Raw genomic sequence first — 6,085 nt, 5'->3', positions numbered from 1 at the left:
GAGCATGCGGGTTCTGTGGAGCAGCAGGGCAGGGACAGGGACACCACCTGAGAGTGGCCAGAGCAAAGGTCCCTCTAGCCCAGTGTCCTGTCTGCCGACAGCAGCCAGTGCCAGGTGCCCCAGAGGGAGTGAACAGAACAGGGAATCATGCAGTGATCCATCCCCTGTCGCCCATTCCCAGCTTCTGGCAAACAGAGGCTAGGGACACCATCCCTGCCCAGCCTGGCTAATAGCCATTGATGGACCTGTCCTCCAGGAATCTGTCTAGCTGCCTTCTGAACCCTGTTCTAGTCTTGTCCTTCACAACACCCTCTGGCAGAGAGTTCCCCAGGTTGACAGTGCGCTGGGTGAAAAAATACTTCCTTTTGTTTGTTTTGAACCCGCTGCCTCCTAATTTCATTTGGTGACTCCCAGTTCTTGTGTTATGAGAAGGAGTAAATACCATGTCCTGATCTACTTTCTCCACACCAGTCGTGGTTTTACAGACCTCTCTCATATCCCCTCTTAGGCCTTGGCTACACTGGCGCTTTACAGCACCGCAACTTTCGCGCTCAGGGGTGTGAAAAAACCACCCCCCGAGCGCTGCAAGCTACACCCATAGAGGATGTGGAGTAGGTGCACTGCTTTGAAGTTTCAAGTGTAGCCACACCCTTAGTTGTCTCTTTTCTAAGATGAATGTCCCAGACTTCTTAATCTCTCCTCATATGGCAGCTATTCCATCCCCCTAATAATCATTTTTGTTGCCCTTTTCTGAACCTTTTCCAATTCCAATAGATCTTTTTTGAGATGGAGCAACCACATCTGCAGGCAGGATTCAGGATGTGGGCCTAGCATGGATTTAGTTAGTGGCTTTATGACATTTTCTGTCTTCTTATCTATCCCTTTGCTTCTTGTCTATCCCTTTGCACTCTGTTCACGGCACATTGAGCAGATGTGTTTGCAGATCTAGCCACCATGACTCCAAGATCTGTCTTGAGTGGAAACGGCTAATTGAGACCCCATCTTGTATATGTACAGTTGGGATTGTGTTTTCCAATGTGCACCACTTTGCATTTATCAACAGTGAATTTCATCTGCTGTTTTCTTGTCCAGTCACCCAGTTTTCCCTTTGTAACTCATCTCAGTCAGCTTGGAACTTATCTTGAGTCATTTTGTATTGTTAGGCCTGAATAAAGATATAGCAGACAAAACCAGGTATGCCAACCTGACCAAAGTCAGGCTAACAGAGGTTTGTGGGTAATTCCTGAGTGGAAAACACTGAGAAGCAGCAGCATGTCTCACAAGCGCTGGGAAAAAGTGAGATAAGCGAGAAGCTGAATTCCTGGCATAGTACCAGATGTGCTGTGTTCGGGCAGCTCCTTCGAAGAACTGATAAGAGCCCTAGTTTCCCGCCTCCTTGTTTTCACTCCCTGGCTTTTGTTCGTTGTTTGTTTTTAACTCCCCTACATCTCTAACTTTAGGCATGCATGTATACTAAAGGTGTCTAGTTTCTAGTTGTTAAAAGAAGGGAGTGGGTTGCTCCAGTGAATAATTTATGACACGACGGAACTGTCTATATAGGCTCATACTAAGATGTAGAGGGCGAGCTGGTTCTCTCGGGAGACGAGCTGCTCTCTATTGATGCGTGCACCTGTCAATAAAGAGCTTTTGATCGGACCTTGCTGGTGTTGCCTGTCTCTCTCGCGGTCAGACAACGAACTTTGCCGTCGGGGTTAGAGTCCCTGACAGTATCATCTGCAAACTTTGTCACGGTGACGTTGCACTCCATATGATTTTATGAAAATATGCTAATGAGTGTGAATATAATGTAATTGGAATATGCTTCATGCAAAAGGCCTCTTGTCAGGCATCACTAAAGCACATAATACCGAGTGTGATCATCCTGTTTGTATGAATGTATCACTCTTGGATCTGAAACTACCAATATGAAATATAACTCTGAGGTTCTAGTGTAGTTATGCAAAGTGGGGGCCATTCATGGTGGTTTGGGATCCTGATGGCTCCCATCAACTAGGACAATTGACTGGATGGCTCTGGTTACCTGCAGGCCTTCCTGTGAGCCAGGCCGGGAAGAATGGAGGCTGGGGTCTCACAGGACATGTGACCATGTCACCTGGTACTGGAATCCATCTTAAACCTGGGGCTTTTCCATTTAGAAGTGTGGGGGGGGGGGACCCAGAGAGACAAAAGCTTCCTGCCTTGTGCCAAAGCTATACAGGGTAACCAGACAGCAACTGTGAAAAAACGGGACACGGGGTGGGGGATCTATATAAGAAAAAGTCAGAAAAAACAGGACTGTCAGGACATCTGGGCAGGGCCGCCCAGAGTGGGGGCAAGTGAGGCAATTTGCCCCAGACCCCACAGGGGCCCCTATGAGAGTTTCTTGGGGCCCCTGGTGTGGGGTCCTTCACTCACTCCAGGAGCCCTGGAAAACTCTCATGGGGCCCGGGCCCCTGGAGCTTCTTCTGCTCTGGGTCTTTGGCGGCAGGGGGGGCCTTCCACCCCAGGGAGGAAGGCCCCCCCACCGCTGAATTGCCGCAGAAGCAGGACCCACCGCCGAAGTGCCGGGTCTTCTGCGGTAATTCAGTGGCAGGGGGCCCGGCCGTGGGTCTTTGGGGCACTTTGGCGGTGGTTCCCAGGGTGGAAGGACCCCCCTGCCACCGAATTACCACTGAAGTTGGGGCCCCCCACTGCTGAAGACCCCAGGCCCCCTGAATCCTCTGGGAAGCCCTGCTATATAAGGGGGGTGGAATAGAGCAAAGGGGGCTGCAGTCATGAGAAATTCCCTAGCTACCACCTGAGCTAGAACAAGGGCTGTACCAGGGGAAAGAATTGGGCCCAGCCTAGGAAGGAGTCTAGTCTGTGAAAGAAGCTTCTTGGAACATCTCTGTGGGTGAGATTTACCTGCATTTAGTTTCCTATTGTATTAGGTTTAGACTTGTGTGTTTTTGTTTTATTTTGCTTGGTAACTTACTTTGTTCTGGCTGTTATTACTTGGAATCACTTACATCCTACTTTCTATATTGAATAAAATCACTTTTGCTTATTAATTAATCCAGAGTAAGTAAGTAATCCCTGGGGGGCAAACAGCTGTGCATCTCTCTCTATCAGTGTTATAGAGGGTGAACAATTTATGAGTTTACCCTGGATAAGCTTTATACAGAGTAAAACGGATTGATTTGGGATTTAGATATCACTGGGAACTGGGGATCTGGGTGCTGGAGCACTTCTTAAGCTGTTTTCAGTTAAGTCTGCAGCTTTGGGGGCCATGGTTCAGACCTGGGTCTGTGTTGCAGCAGGCTAGCATGTCCGGCTCACAGGACAGGGTATTGAAGTCCCAAGCTGGCAGGGAAAACAGACTCAGAGGTACTCAGCCCATCAGGTGGCAGTCCCAAGGGTGGTCTCTCTGACCCAACCCATTACAGTCACCTGTTAACCTCGTTTTCCAGATCATACATGAATATGTTGCACAACATTGGTCCTACTACAAATCCTTGGTGGACCTCATGCTACTTACCAATTTCCATTGTGAAAGACAAACACGGAACAGGGCTTATCCGGGCAGCAGGGAGACGGAAACAGACGCACGACCCTTTTCATCTATTTCAATGACAGCTTTAAATGGGCCAAAAATCAGGAGATGAGAAAGCAAAGGCTGAAGACGTCACCTGAACTCTGCCCCCTCCCCCCCCTTGTGCATACACATCACCAAATAGTTCTTAATCACACAATCACAGGTTTCTGCCCTAGAGTTGTTAGGGGAAAGAAAGAATTATATTATCTGAGAAATAGTGTGTGATTTCCTTAGCAAGGACTGTATTGTAAAGCGGATGTGATTGGGGGCAGAGTTAAGGTTATGTGTCCTTTATGTATCTTTAACGTTCTAGTTTAATGCATAACAGCAGTGTTACATTAACATGTTTGTAGCTTACTCCCCCACCCCTCCATACACACAAAATAAATAAATAAAAGGGAAAGAAACCCCCAGGGCTTTTAGACTTGACTAGTTGTGACAAAGTGGGACTGTCCTTAATGTTTTCTCTAAATACAGTGTGGGTGCCTCAGTTTCCCCTATGCATTTCTTAAACCTCTAGGTGGTGGGATAAAGGCCAGTGTGTATAAATCACTGACACTCTGTCTCCTGGCAACAAATTGCCTGGGCCTTTCCCCCCTGCAAGGGGATGGCTAAAGGTGAACAAAGAGATCAGGTAACCTCCTGGCCAGGGAAAGAGGCAAAGGCCAGAAAGGAGGGGCTGGAGGAGGTTTCAGTTCGGGGCTGGCTGGGGACAGGAAGTGAGGCCAGTCGGGGTTGTCTGGCTCGCTGGGCCCCAGAATGGACCCTGCTGAGGGGTCCTGTTCTCTGTACCTACAAGCTCTGTTTTAGACCCTGTTCCTGTCATCGAATAAACCGGTTTTACTGGCTGGCTGAGAGTCACGTCTGACTGCAAAGTGGGGGGGCAGGACCCTCTGGCTTCCCAAGGACCCCGCTGTGGTGGACTCGCTGTGGGAAGCGCACGGAGGGGCAGAGGATGCTGAATGCTCCAAGGAGAGACCCAGGAGGTGGAGCTGTGTGAGCTTCTTGCCCTGCAGACAGTCTGCTCCAAGGGAGAGGAGGCTCCCCAAAGTCCTGCCTGGCTCTGTGGGGAGCAGTTCCAGAGCATCGCCCAGAGACTCTGTGACACTAGTTCACAAGCTGCTTGAATGTGAGCTCATGAATGCCACACCACAAATTCTCTCTTTCGGTGGAGGCTGCAGGCTCTTCAGAAACATCAACATTTCTGCTTTGAAATTAGGCCGTGTCTACACTATACTGGCATGGCTACAGCGCCGTGGCTAGCCCGGCCTAACTCCCTAGTGTAGACACAGCCTGCACCTCCCCGAACGACAGCAGCGAGGTCACCAGACTCATTCTTCCACTGCCCCAGCTGTCTGCGTGCTGGCGATGAGGTCAGCAGAGCTGCGTCATGCAGGGTGTGTGTGTGTGTGTGTGTATTTTGAACACACCTGGGTGTTATATTTATGTCAACCTACATTTGACCCATAGCTCAGGCCTTAGTTTACAGAGAAGGATTTCTGCACTGAAAACGCCAAGCCCAGTGGGTGCTGCCCCACAACGGGTGATTGTAGATGCTGCTGGAAAACAAATAACGAACAAGGAACATCTCAGTGTAAGGACAGTGGGTGTGACCCAGCGCCTGAAATACAAGCACGACATCGACACTCCAGGGAAAGAGCTTTGATTCAATTGCAGGGTCGAGGCCCCGATCCTGCACAGAGACACCCCAGGCAGCCCTGTGCATGAGGGTAAAGGTCTGGCTCAGCATCACATTTACCACCTGACCCTGCTCATGTGAGTAGGCCGTGCTCACCTGACTCATCATATTTGGGGCAAGTGCTTGCGACCACATCCTGCCTCTGCACGTTTGACCACAGGCTTGTACCGACTAGACTGATTATTGCCGAGGGGAGACCGGGGGGAGGGGGAGGAAGCCTCTGACTCCAGCTCCTATTCGCAGAGCGGCTTCAGGGCCGTTCTGCGGTCTCTGCCTTCGATGCAAAGGAAGGTGCGGTGCCGGTTGCTCTATTTGCGGCTGACGAGCCAGAATTATTGCAGGGGAACGGAAGGTGAGGCCCTGGCCCTGGCAGAGATCTGTGCTTTGCGGTGCACACCGGGGAATCTGGTTACGGAACTCACACACTATGTGAGACACAACCCCGAGCTGTGCGCACGAGGCTTTGCAGACTAACTCAAACCGGCACAGACCGGCTCCAAAGGATGCTGCACCGGTGCAGGGCAGGGTGGGGACTGGAGGTGATGGGGGAGAGGCAGCACTGGGGGTTGGCCATTCAGGATTGCTCAAGCAGGAAAAACGTGAAGGTGCTGAAAGACACACAGGTCAGGAAGGAGTTTCGAGGGCGGACTGGGTCAGGGGGAGGTTTCAGGCCCAGCAGATGCATGGCGGAAAGCTGCAGCGGGCAGAGCGGCAGGACAGCAAGGGACTGGGGTGGCATTCGGAGCGCGCCGCACAGGCTGGGGTGCAGGAGGTGCCGAGGGCTGAGCCGCAGGGCTGAGCAGCCGATGCAG

The sequence above is a fragment of the Gopherus evgoodei genome, chromosome 11 (genome assembly GCF_007399415.2).
Source record: "Gopherus evgoodei ecotype Sinaloan lineage chromosome 11, rGopEvg1_v1.p, whole genome shotgun sequence".
Taxonomy (NCBI): domain Eukaryota; kingdom Metazoa; phylum Chordata; order Testudines; family Testudinidae; genus Gopherus; species Gopherus evgoodei.
Note: the sequence above shows the minus strand (reverse complement) of the source record.